This window comes from Prionailurus viverrinus, chromosome E1 (genome assembly GCF_022837055.1).
Source record: "Prionailurus viverrinus isolate Anna chromosome E1, UM_Priviv_1.0, whole genome shotgun sequence".
Taxonomy (NCBI): Eukaryota; Metazoa; Chordata; class Mammalia; order Carnivora; family Felidae; genus Prionailurus; species Prionailurus viverrinus.
In genome coordinates this window covers 20,730,776-20,744,549 of record NC_062574.1, presented here as the reverse complement: position 1 = coordinate 20,744,549, position 13,774 = coordinate 20,730,776, and the positions used below count along the sequence as shown (strand labels likewise).

At 45.7% G+C, this 13,774-nt stretch overlaps 1 long non-coding RNA gene across 1 annotated transcript; it reads right to left on the bottom strand.

The window, feature by feature from the left end:
* Positions 1-211: 211 nt before the first annotated feature.
* LOC125151832 (uncharacterized) lies at positions 212-7,099 on the bottom strand. Its single transcript, XR_007146958.1, has 3 exons — positions 6,952-7,099; positions 4,075-4,252; positions 212-1,903 (listed from the first exon to the last, which is right to left on the bottom strand). It is a non-coding gene; the product is annotated as an uncharacterized LOC125151832 (long non-coding RNA).
* Between the last annotated feature and the right edge of the window lie 6,675 nt (positions 7,100-13,774).

Genomic DNA, 13,774 nt, shown 5'->3' with positions numbered 1-13,774 from the left:
TGTTCTCTCTCTTGATTGGGATGGTGGGTACACAAATGTACGCATTATAAAGTGACATAAGACAGGGTGCAAAGTGGCTCACTTGGTTGAGCGACAGACTTCAGAGCAGGTCATGATCTCGCGCTTTGTGGGTTCGAGCCCCGCGTCCGGCTCTGTGCCGACAGCTCGGAGCCTGGAGCTGCTTCAGATTCTGTGTCTCCCGCTCTCTCTGCCCCTCCCCCACTCGTGCTCTGTGTCTGTCTCTCAAAAATGAATAAACGTTAAAAAGTATTTTTGAATAAAGTGACATAGGATGACACACGCACATTGTGGCAAAGTGGATGTCCCAATTTTGATAGTATACTATAGTTATAGAGGATGTAACCATGGGGGGAAACTGAATGAAGGGTATAAGGGCTCTCTCTCTACTACTTCTGCAACTTTCAGTGAGTCTCTAATTATTTGATAATAAAAAGTGTTTTCAAAAGGAAACATGCACAGGCTAGTTTTACTGGTTCTGACCAAGCTAGTAAAATAATGGTAAATAAAGGGGCAATCAACTCTGGAATTTTTCGCAAAGTCTAATTTAAGATTACTTAAAACCGACTAGCTAGAGGGTGAATGTTAGAAGCATAACCCAAGTGTGCTTCAATATCTGGCTTATCTAGAAATCGCACCAAGTTTCTGCTCTAAAGGCCTTCCAACCAGTGCCTAAGCGGTTAGAACCCCAAGCAGAATAAATCAGGTCCATGCAGCTGTGGGGCTGAAGGAGGTCACCCAGGATGAAACCCCCGGAGGAAAACCCAAAGCTGCAGTTAGACTATCATCTGAGCAGACCGAAAGAGGCCGAATGGGAGGAAGAAATCCACGTGCTTGGCTCACGACTTTGGGAAGCCACGGGACCGAAAAATCTGCGCTCGGGTCCTTAGCACTTTGGGACCCATCACAAGCTGGATATGTTGAAAAGTGAGGCTTCCAGCAAAGTGACGCCTTCAAAAGCTTAAAGCCTCTACAAACTGAAGGCCTCTAAAATCCTGAGATTCCTAGCAACCAGGGTGGGCTAACAGCCCAATGATTTCAAGAGCTTAGAGCCCTAAGAGCCTGGGGCCCCTAATAACTGATGATTCTAATAACTTGGGGCCTTTGAGAACCATGAAGCCTTTAATAAATTGAAAAATTGAATAACCTGCGGCTTCTAACAACCCAAGACCTATAATAAACTGAGACTCCTAGCAACCCAGGTCTCCTAGCAACCTGGGGACTCTAATTATCAGAGACTCTTAGCAACCGGGGAGATTGTACAACCTGGGGGCCCGGCACACGTCCACCCCTGGTCGCAGACTGCTTCCCACTCTGCAGGGACTGCCCACTGAACCTTGAGAGGCAGTGTGACCTAAGAGACAGAGGCAGAATTGGGAACCGATGGCCTGTGTTCTGATTTGACCACTCACTACATATATAGCCTTTGGCTTAACCTCCCTCTCAGTTTCCTTACATATGAAATGATAATGATTATAATATCTTGCTCAGAAAACTATTATGAGAGTGAGGTAAGTAGGTTTATGGGAAAGCACGTTAACAGCTGTACATATGCATGTTGCCTTTTCTGACAGCACCCTCTCCCTTCCCATCTCATTAGCCGCCATATTACATCATTTCTTCCAAAATGGCTTTCCCATCTAGTCTAGCTCCATCACCACCACCAAAGTCACAGACCTTCTCCACTGTCTTTGTTGCCACCAGTTATCTTTCCAACACACAAATGCCATCATGTCACTTTTGCCTGCAGGCTTCCTCTGGCTCCCTTGCTCTTGGAGTCAGATTCAAACTCTTGGCCATGGTACATAAACTCTTCATGATCAGGTTCTACCTTTCCAGCTTCATCTTCAGTCACTCTTCCAACCCCCACTTCCTTCTTTCACTCCTAAAACAAACCCGAGATGGGGGTATTAATTATCTCAGCTTCACAGGTACAGAAAATGAGACTGAAAGAAGTGGCCTCCCCAAGTGCGTACAGCCTTGAAGCAGTGATTTGAAAGCCAAGTCTGACTCCAAAACCCATGTTCTTTGATGGCAAAGACATCACTGCCTCCGGGAAGCTTCCAAAAATGTGATTCTCTGGTTACTCTCTTGATAAACCAACTTTGGTCTTGTCCCAAAGCCCCTCCACCCTTTTCTGTGCAAGCAACTGGACAAATTTCAGCTTTGGTGGAGCTTAAGGATTTACACCAGGGGGCGCTATCCTTGCACATAACAACCATAAATGCACATCAGCCCTAAGAGACTACTGAGACCACGCCCAGCAATGCTTAACCTGTGGCCTGTCTCACTTGGCCATATGGCTCATGATGTAATTTTAAGATAAATGGTTAGAAATCTGCTTCCATGTTGCTGCTTCTCAAAAAGGCCCAGTTATTAACATGTTAGTGTCTTTAAAGGGGCATTTTTATTGACATCTTTCCTGTCAATGAAATAGGTTAATCTGAGTTTTAAGAATATACATATTCCTGGGGCGCCTGGGTGGCTCAGTCAGTTGGGCGGCCAACTACAGCTCGGGTCACGATCTCGAAGTCTGTGAGTTCGAGCCCCGCATCGGGCTCTGTGCTGACAGCTTGGGGCCTGAAGCCTGCTTCCAATTCTGTGTCTCCCTCTCTCTCTGCCCCTTCCCTGCTTGCTCTCTGTCTCTCTCTCTCTCTCTCTCTCTCAAAAATAATAAACATTAAAAAAATTTTAAGAATATACATATTCCTCCATAAAGCTACTCTCATCTTTAATTAAAATCAATTCAACCTATAAACACCGTTACAGGTTCAAGTGTCAAGATTGGGAACGTGGGGAAGTGGATGGGGAGAGCAAAAAGACTGCTCATCGGTGGTGCAGTCTGACATCCCCATCTTGTCAATGTGAGGACAGCAATCTTCAACGGGAAAACCAACCGCCCCAGGGCCCACAGCAAGTAAGAGATGAGATCTATCTTTCCAGAGCACAACTTCATAGTAATACACTCCTACTGTAATTGATGAAGAATACACAAGAGGAGCTCCCTGACCTTATTGTTCATGGGCCCAGAGCACATACTAATGAACAGTCAGCCTGGGTATCGTATGGGGCTCCCTATGGCGTGTGGAAGAGAGATCGTACTTGATTCGATGGGTGTGTTCAACCCTCTGAACACCTACATCTTCATCTTGGAAATGGAGAGAATAACGTGTACCCCTCAGAAGGTCTGGCTTTCATTCTGTGTCCCCTCTGACACTTTCCCTGAACCTAGCTCTCTGAATGCTGTTCTCTCTGGGCTGAGTTCAGAGACCCCAGCAGAGACCCCAAAGGTGCTGGACGATTGGGCTGGGAGGAAAGATTTTGTCCCCCTAGTGCCCCCAAAACAATTTCTCTTCCAAACTGCAAGGGAAGAGGCTCCAGGTTCTTGCTATTCAATGGGCCTGAAGTGGCCTTCAACCGGGAGAGTGGTTTTGTCCCCCAGAGGACACTTAGTAATGACAGAAGACATTTTTGGTTACCACAACTGGGGAGAGGCATGCTACTGGAGTTGAGTGAGTAGAAATAAGGGATACTGCTGAACATCCTACAATGCACAAGGCAGCCCCCTAAAACAAAGAATTATTCAGCCCAAAATGTCAGTAGTGCTGAGCTCAAAACAGTCTTATTTATATACAGCATAAAGCAGCCTCGGTCTCGTTCCCCCTGTGCTCCTACGTTCTGTGTGATGCCGGACATTTCATCTCTAGGCTGCATTCAGTTTCCTGACCCTTGAAATAAGAGATCTGGGTGTGGTCTGATGATCGGCACAGCCCCTCCTAACACTGTCATCCTCTAGCTATGCTTCCTAATCACCCACCTGATGACTTGGCTTATGGTGTTTTCACTCACCATTCGCAAAATTGAGAGCGTCCTCATCTCCATTTCTTCAACTATAATATAAGGATAATTATACCTACTTCACCATTCCTACGTTGGTGTGAGGAGAAAGGGGGAATGACCTTATACATAGCTGGTGCCTAATAAACATTGGTCTTTGAAAAAATAAACATCATAGTGGATTAGCAGGGGGAGAAGTTCAAGGGAATTATGACTTACTGAAAAGAGTCCTCATTCAACAGCCTCCGGGCCAGAGGGACCTTTGAGACAAGAAAATCCTCTTTTTTCAAAACTTTCCAAGAGGTAGCTATGAATCTTGGGCTTTGCAGGGAGTCAGGAGTGGCAAGCTCTTGGGTTTTGGTGATCCACAGGCCTGTATTTGGGCCTCTGACCCATCCTAAGAGAAACATTTCTGTCAGGAAGGAAAAAAAGTTTCCAATGGAAGAATCATTTCAACAGCTCAACCAATAAGGGGTAGAGTTTACAGAGCTTTGATGCCAAGTCTGACCTGAAGTCAAGCCCCTCCTCTGCCATTCCCAACTGAGTGACCCACTTGTCAATAAGGATGATGATAATGCAAATCAATTAGAAGCCTTGTGCATTTCACATAAGGGAAAGCATCCAGTAAGTGCTTAACAAATGTTACCTCTTGTTATTACGTGCTAAGAGCCATGTATTACCTACCTTGGCTTACTTACATTCTTATTCAAGATTTTAATGAAAAATCACAAACATTGTCAAACCCTCTATGGTTCCATGAAAAAGGTGCTTGGTGGCCTATGCTACCCTCCCACTTACACACACACACACACACACACACACTCGCATCCCTATATACATGGAAAAGCTAACGTTGGGCATTTAATCAGGGTGAAGATCTGGAGGAGGAAGCATATACTCTTGTGTTTTTTAAACCGCAGCATCTTCTCCCTCCCTCCCCCGCATGCCAAAGAACAAGCGAGTCAGAGAGGTTAAGATGACTGCTCTTGACCATATAAAGTGGGGAAGGCATCCGATGAGCACTGAGTAATGTACAGAACTGCTGAATCATTATATTGTGCATTTGGAACTAATTATACTTGAATAAAAAAGGGAGGGGAGGCATTGCCCTACCCCTGAGCCTCAGTAAAGAAAGCAATCCGATAAATCAAACTCTGTCCCGTGGGTAAGCCAAGACCATCTTTACTGATTAAGGGTCAACAAGAATGCAGATAAGTTAAGCTGCACAGAGACCTAACATTGTGAAATGCCAGGTCCCATGGCTAACCATCAAACACCAAACATCCAAAATACAAGGAGGGGTGCCTGGGGGCCTCAGTCGGTTAAGCGTCCCACTCTTTAACTCAACTCAGGTCTTGATCTCAGGGTCGTGAGTTCAAGCCCCGGGGTTGGACTCCATGTTGGGTGTGGAGCCTACTTAAACAAACAAACAAACAAACAAACAAAACAAGGAGACACTGCTCCCAAGGAATGATCAGAGCCTATGTGGCTCCACTATATCTAAAATCCAGGTCACTACTGTCTTGTAAAGGCTCCCATGTGGGGACAACAGCTGAGTTCAGACCCCACACTGCTTAAAACAGCCTTGCAAACAAGTACGGAGTTCATGGGACTGAAAGGCAGTCATGAACTCTTGGGTGTGTATTTCTGTTCCTGGGAGTGCAGAGTCAGGCTTGGCAGAAGAGACAAACAGGAAGACAGGAAAACAGAGGAGATAGATAGAAGGCGACAGTCGGCACCCCTAAAAGATGCAGGCAATAGCTATCTGGTTCTGGTTTCTTAAACATTCTTTTAATTTAAAGTAATTACTGTCCCCAACGTGGGGCTTGAACTCACAACCCCGAGATCAAGAGTCACATACTCTACCAACTGAGCTAGCCAGGTGCCCATGGTTCCTTAGACATTCTAAATAAGAAGTGGAAATTTGCAGGGTGCCTAGGTGGCTCGGTCATTTAAGCATCCGACTCTTGATTTTGTCTCAGATCATGATCTCATGGGTGTGAGATCCAGCCCCGCCTCAGGCTCCATTCTGAGTGTGGAGCCTGCTTAAGATTCTCTCTCACTCTCTATCTGCATTTCTCTGTCTCTGAAAAAAGAAATGAAAAGGAGAGGGGAGGGGAAGGGAGGGGGGAGGGAAGAGAGGAGGAGAGGAGAGGAGAGGAGAGGGGAGGAGAGGAGAAGAAAGGAAAGGAAAGAAGGAAAGGAAAGGAAAGGAAAGGAAAGGGGAACACCTGAGTGGCTCAGTCAATTAAGTGTCAGACTTCAGTTCATGTCACAATCTCACAGTTCGTGAGTTCGAGCCCCGTGTTGGGCTCCAAGCTGACAACTCAGAGCCTGGAGCCTGTTTCAGATTCTATGTCTCCTTCTCTCTCTGCCCCTCCCCTGCTTGTGCTCGCTCTCTCTCACTTGCTCTCTCTCTCAAAAATAAACATTAAAAAAATATTTTTTTTAAAGAAAAGAAGTGGAAGCTTGCCCCTCTCCTGAATAATCTTTCCTTTCTCCAGAAAAGGTAGCTTTAGTCATCACTCAGTTTCCTCATCAAAGGAAGCTAATTTTTACAAAGGTAATGGAGTTATTCCAGAAGCTTTATCTAACTGTATCATCAGAAGAATTCAACACCTGGCCTTAAAAGTGCTCACTTCCTTCTAGTCTTGGGCAAAGGGGTTGAGAACAAGCCAGATCAGGGCTCAGGGCAGGGTTGGGTAGAGGGAGAATTTCAACTCCAGGGCTGGCCTCTGAAGAAGGCAGCCCTAAGGGCTCATGGTGCTAAGTTCAAACAGGGAAGCAAGAGGGAGGGTGAAAGTAGCAGATGCCAGGAGGGCTGCTCTGGCTGGGAAGAGGGCACAGCAGCAGTGGGTCTAAGCAGCCAGCCAACACCAGGTATACAGAAGTCACCCTGGAAAATCTGTCCATCTGGGGGAAACAAGTCTTCACCAGCAAGTGGGTTAGACAGCAGGTATCTGGCTCTATTTTCTTGTTTCTCACTATCTGCGCAGTGCCTAATCCAGATGTTGATACATAACAGATGCTAAATAAATACACAGAGAACAAGTGAGTGTATGACAAAGCCTCTGTAGACACTAAGTCCTCACTCACCTCCTTCTTGCCTCCACCTGCCTGTAGGAATAAAAGCTGATGCCACTGCAGAGAGCAAGGAAGTGGAGAGGCCACATGGGAAGGGGCTGGCCTTTGGCTCAGTTCTACAAATAGCAACAGCCTACTTGCCCAAAAGGCACCGCCAAGACTGTGCTGGCAAATCAGTAATGATAAGCGTCACAATGCCCGCCCCCCCCCCCCCCACGACGCTGTGACCTGAGAGCCAGATGTTCCATTAGACAACAATCTCCTGCACCTGAGTCAGAGGCAGGCAAGGAGTGAGAGTTGCAGCAACCCAGCCGGTTGGGGCTGAGTCGTGGAACAAATCGGGGTTGTTTGCTACCCGTTGTCTGGCTCTGCTGGCAGTCAGGTGTGACCCAAGGCATCCTCTATACCTGGTTTCTAGGAGGTGCCCCTTCTGGACCCCATATTGAGACCCAACCTTCAGGAAGGCCTGCTCCTTCTTAACCATGGCTTCAGATCCCCGGACCCTGGAGGAGGAAGAGCTCCATGAAATCTCCTAGAAGAGGGGTGGTTGTCAAATGATAGTCCATGACATCGGGAGACTCTGCAGAGACATCCCAGGAGGCCCTGCAGGGGAGTACAGGGCAGGATTCAGCCCACCCCCCACATCTATCAGAACAGCTTCACTCTTGTCTATATTATATATTCAAACTCCACGTAAGGATTTGTTTGAAGAAAAGTTCTGAAGCTAAAAAAGTTGATGCCTGTGCTAGATGGATTATTGGTCTCAGACCTTCACTCCCCTGTGGGAGCATTGTACACCCACATTCTTACCGTGGCTTCATGGTGGACAGAGTGTATATCCCCATGCTTGGACCATTGGGATGCTTGCATGACACTAGCAAAGACTTGCAATGTGCTCGTGCCACTGGACCTACCCTCTAGAACCCCTTCGTTTTTCAATGAGAAAAGTTTGCCCCAGTTAGCTACAAGCCCAAGGAAGCATGTGGAGAAGACCTGGACCCAAACTACAGCGAGAAGCCAAGCTGAGCTGAGCCCACTACAAACCAGCCAAACCCTAGCCAACATGCAGGCCTATAAGCCCAAAATAAATACTTCTTATAAGCCATTGACATTTCAAAGTTCTTTGTCATACAGCAAATAACTAACCACACAATGCTTTTGAAGAACCCTTCCCAGCTTTCATTTAAACAAAGAATCTGGGCCCTTGGAGAAGAAAAAGAGAAGTTGTAGAAGCAGTTGTTGAAGGGGGTGGGGAGAGAGGGGAGGGGGAGGGGAGGAAGGGGAGAATAGTTACCATTCAACCATTCCACCCCTAAGTGATTACATATCATAGAGCAAGGTTCAGAAATTTTTTTCTGTAAAGGGCCAGAGAGTAAATATTTTAGGCTTTCTAGCCTATGCAGTCTCTGTCCCAACTACTCAACTCTGCCATTTTAGCATGAAAAGCAGCAGTAGTCAATACTTCAATGGATGCCTGTGGACTGTGTTCCAATAAAACTTTTTCTGGACACTGAAATTTGAATTTTGTGTAGTTTTCATGTGCCACAAAATATTCTTATTTTTTAACCATTAAAAATGTAAAAACTGAGGTGCCTGGGTGGCTCAGTCAGTTAAGCATCAGACTTCGGCTCAGGTCGTGATCTTATGGTTCATGAGTTCGAGCCCCGCGTCGGACTCTGTGCTGACAGCTCAGAGCCTGGAGCCTGCTTCAGATTCTGTGTCTCCCTCTCTCTCTCTGCCCCTCCCCCATTCATGCTCTGACTCTCTCTGTCTTAAAAATAAATAAACATTTAAAAAAAATTTTTAATGTAAAAACCATCCACCCACGGTTGAATGGATAAACAAAATGTGCTATATACATACAAGGGAATATTATTCAGCTTGAAAAGGAAGGAATTCTGGTACAACATGATGAGCCTTGAAGACATTATGCTGAGTGAAATACGCCAGAAACAAAAGAAAGAATGCTGTATGATTCCACTCATATGAGGTGCCCAGAGTAGTCGAATTCATAGACAGAAAGTAGAATGGTGGAGTGGAGAATAAGGAGTTATTTATTGTTTAATGGGGACGGAATTTCAGTTTGGGAAGATAAAAAGTTCCGGAAATGGATAGAGGCAAATGTGAATGTATTCAGTGTCACTAAACTATACACCTAAAAATGGCTAAAATGTCCATTTTTAAAACTTTTTTAATGTTTATTTATTTTTGAGACAGAGAGAGACAGAGCGTGAGTGGGGGGAGGGGCAGAGAGAGAGGGAAACACAGAATCGGAAGCAGGTTCCAGGCTCCGAGCTGTCAGCACAGAGCCCGATGCGGGGCTCAAACCCACGAACCACAAGATCATGACCTGAGCCGAAGTCAGTCTGCTTAACCGACTGAGCCACCCAGGTGCCCCTAAAATGTCAATTTTTTAAATTAAAATTAAAAATAGTAAATAAAACCCATCCTTAATTTTTGGCCCCGTACAAAAACAGGTGCATAGTTTGACTTAAGGGGCATAGTTTCTAACAATTTAACCCTAAGGAAACTCCCACAATGTGTCCCACCAGTACTGTCTGGGTTAAAAAAAAGAAAGAAAGGAAATATCCTTAATATTCATCAACAGGAAAATGGAGAAATACATTATGGTAGAATTATTCCATGGAGAATCCAATGATAAGTGGAGTATGCTACAATTTATATATAAAATTTCAAACCCTGCTGAACAATGCTATGTTGTATTAATGGATGCATAAATATGTACTAACAGTGTAAAGACATACATAGGAATGATAAACAGTGGATTCATGGTAATAGTTACCTCTGAGGAAGAGGGAGAAGAATGGGAAGGGGGGGTGTAATATACAGGAAGCTTCAATTATATCAGTAATGTTTTACTTCTTTAAATGAGATCTGATACAAATATGACATAATGTTAAGATTTGATAAAGCTTAATGGTGGGTAAATAGGTATTCATTATGCTCCTTTCTATTCTTGTCTAATCTTTGAAATATTTCACGATGAAAAAATTAATTCAGAAAAAGCAAAGGGAGGAACAAATTAAAAAAAAAAAAGGAAACCATCAATTAATTTCAAAGCATGCCAGTAGCAGCAACAAGAATAACAGAAGAGGCAATCAGTCCACCTCACTGATCCTTCTGGACTTTCTGGGGCTTCCTCAGCTCACCTCAGTGGGGCAAAGCTGATGCAGAAGCCCATATTCAGAACCTAAGTCTGGCTCTGCCCCTTTGGTTTGTCCCTGTGTGTCTGGAGAAGGAAGGCCAATAGAGCCCAGACCACCATACCTGAGAACCGTGTTCCAGGCACAACCCATTTTCCAGATGCAAACCTGCCCAGACCCATAAGGCACAAGAGGCATTTCAGGGTTTCAGGACATTTTCTTGTGAAAACCCGAGATTCTCTCTCACCAGTACCTGAGAGATGGAGAGAGGACAAGCCAGGCTTCTCTTGGGGACTCACTGTCAATTCACAAACAATTATTGACCTTAGCTCTTACCCATATTTAATGCTGTCAATTAGGATTAGACTGGACTGAAAGTAACAGGAAACCCAACTAACAGTGGCTTAAACAAGACAGAAGTTTACTTCTGTCTCACGAGAAATAAATCCAGAGGTAGATAACTCAGGGTAGCGTGAAGGTTCTGTCATTCCGAGGATGTGATTTCTCCTGTTCTGAGATGACAGCTTGAGCTCCAGCTACCAGATCTGCTGTCCAGGCAGCAAGATGGAAGAAAGGGAGAAGGACCAGATTCTTCCCTTTTAAAGGAGTCTTCCGGAAAGCATCCTATGATCTTTCCACTGACGTCTCCTTAGCCAGAACATAGTCAAATAGCCACACTTACTCCAAGGAAAGCTAGAAATGTAGTCATGGAGACCATGTGGGGCTCCAGGCTGACCGTGTGGGTGGAGCCTGCTTGGGATCCGCCCCTCCCCTGCTCGCTCTGTATCTCTCTCTTTCAGAATAAATAAGTCACCTTTTTTTTTTTTTCCAAAACATAATGATACCTATGCTATACCTATGTTGCGAAGATTGAATGAATGAATAAATACAAAATACTTGTACTGATACCGGGCACACAGTATGAGTGTATAAGTGTTAGTATTGTCCTTACTAGACAACAGTTGAAAGGCACCTTAAGGAAGAACTAAGGAACACAGAGGATGTTCTCGCAGAGGTGTCAGCCCAGTCCAAAGGTAGGAAGAGGTGACTGCTGAGTCAAGACCTCAGGAATGAGCACAAGTCCTGAGTCTCTCTCCAACCCCACTATTTAAGGAGGGTGCCAGCACTCATAGGCTCTCCCTAGGCACATATTCTATTTGAATAGGACTAAGGAAAACCTCCAAGAGGTTTTACCTTGAAGGGAAGGAAGAGTGATATGTCCTTATTCCCCACAGCAAGCTCTCCATGGCGCTACGGGCATAAAAATGAAGGCCTCCTAACACCTAGACAAAAGTACATGAATGAAGGGAGCGCTGGGTGGCTCAGTTGGTCGAGCGTTCGACTCCTGATTTCAGCTCAGCACATGATCCCAGGATTGTGAGATTGAGTCCCATGTCGTGCTCCATGCTGAGTGTGGAGCCTACTTAAGATTCTCTCTCCTTCTCTGCCCCTCTCCCCTGCTCACTCATTAAATTAAATTAAATTAAATTAAATTAAATTAAATTAAATTAAAATTTTAGAAGTACATGAACTTGGGGCCTTGCTCTGTCTTGGCTCTCATACCACATTCCAGGTATTCTGGTTCCTTGTTCACAGCTGGCAGGCAGCCAGCACCGCACCACCCAGTTCCACCTTCTGAACTTTATCCCCAAGCAGAAAATTGTCTCTTCTGTGTACTTCAGAAAGGGACCACTACATAGGATAACACCACAGTCCATCTGGCCCATGGAGGCCTGAGGGACAGGGCTGTCCTCCCCAGTGCCAACCCCTCCAGGGAGGAGCACTTCATTCTCCCGGGGGCTAGTTCCAGGCTTTTATAATGGGACTTGGGTGACATTAATTCTCATCCCAAATCTGCTACTAAGTCACCCTGTGGCCTTGGGCCAGTGCCTTGACCTCTCTGAGCCTTGAGTCAGTGGGAATAATCATATCCGGCTCATGAGGTCCTTCGTTTGTCATGAAGATTAAATGAAATACTGTATGTAAGGTGTTCAAACAGCTCCCAACATGTAGTTGGGCCCCCGTGCACATAAGGCCCCTCGTCTCCTCAGGTTCCCTCAGCGTTAGCCTGCCCCAGCGCTGTGATGGTGAGTCCTGTTAGGGGTTAAATGACTTCTCTTTTGTGTTGTCCTGAGCATTCCTTGTGTCTTTGAACTTAAAGGAGTTTACCTTTGAGCTTTTCCACAGTGTTTATGCTTTTTCAACTTCTTATCACACCTTTTCCATGATGACAGGTGCCCAAATCAGTGACGTGGGCACACAAGATCACAGCCAAATGGGAAGCAAATATCAAGTTTGTTCATCAACTCTGGTACATTCCAGCTCCCAAACCACAGCCTTTCCTAGCATTTGCAATGGAGAATTCAGAAAGTAATCAAGGAAATATACAGGACTTCCAACACTCCCAAATGTGGGTATTGGAACATATCACCACACACATACACACGCCCAAAGCTTGCCTGCTGAGATGGGACTGGGAAGCTCAACTACACAGATGTGAACCTTCTAGAAGATAGTCCTGGGCCTGAACCAAATGTGCTCCCCTCTGAGATGACGTAGAAGAGGAGCAATCTGTTTGAAGTTGGGAATCAGAGAAGAAGCAGCCAATCTGGCTCTTGATCCCGAATCACAGTAGCCCCACCCATCAGGAAAAGATGACCCCATAAATGTTAGCCTTTGTCCAGCGGTCTAGACGCTCCTCCTGGGCAGGAGCAAAGACTGTTATGGAGAGTGATACTGCATGTTCTCTAAGAAAGGGAAGAAGAGGGGCGCCTGGGTGGCGCAGTCGGTTAAGCGTCCGACTTCAGCCAGGTCACAATTTCACAGTCCGTGAGTTCGAGCCCCGCGTCAGGCTCTGGGCTGATGGCTCGGAGCCTGGAGCCTGTTTCCGATTCTGTGTCTCCCTCTCTCTCTGCCCCTCCCCCGTTCATGCTCTGTCTCTCTCTGTCCCAAAAATAAATAAACGTTGAAAAAAAAATTTTTTTTTTAAAAAAAGAAAGGGAAGAAGAGATGTTGTCTCTCACCCAGCCACACAGGTATCCCCTTTTTAGCCTCAGCTTGAAGTATAGCAAACCCCCACCCTTGAACATTCACACATGTGATCTGGAATGATGGAGTTTGGCCTCATTGGTAGACTGCTCACCCAAAGAGAACACAGACACTCGACTAAAAACATGTCCTAACCAGAAAACCAGTGGGAAAATATTGCATGCTGTGTATCTAGTATACAAGGGAAGGTGTTGCTGAACCTTGTTCCCAGAGTCCCTGTGGTTGACACCCTAAAAATAAATAGAAACACGGTGACTCATCTGCCATTCTGAAACATTAACCCAACAGACCAGTCAGCCAGGGTCATAGGCTCACACCAAGAAGGATTTTATTGAAACTTCCTGAGGGCAGGATCCAGCACTCACCCTCGCACCAGCTGGCTACCCAATGGTCGCGTCCAGTACGGAACCCTGGGGCAAGTAATGCTCTGGGAATTACTTAGGATGCATTCTCTCCCCAGTTCTTCCCTTACCAGCCACATGAGCTTGAGGAGCTGGTTCCCTTCTAGGCCTCGGTGTCCTTCTGGCTAAGTCTCATTTTCCTAATTTCAAAACATGAATAGCAGTTGCTACCCCTATGCATCTTCCAGGCATGTTATAAGAAGCCCGTGGACTCCGGTGAGC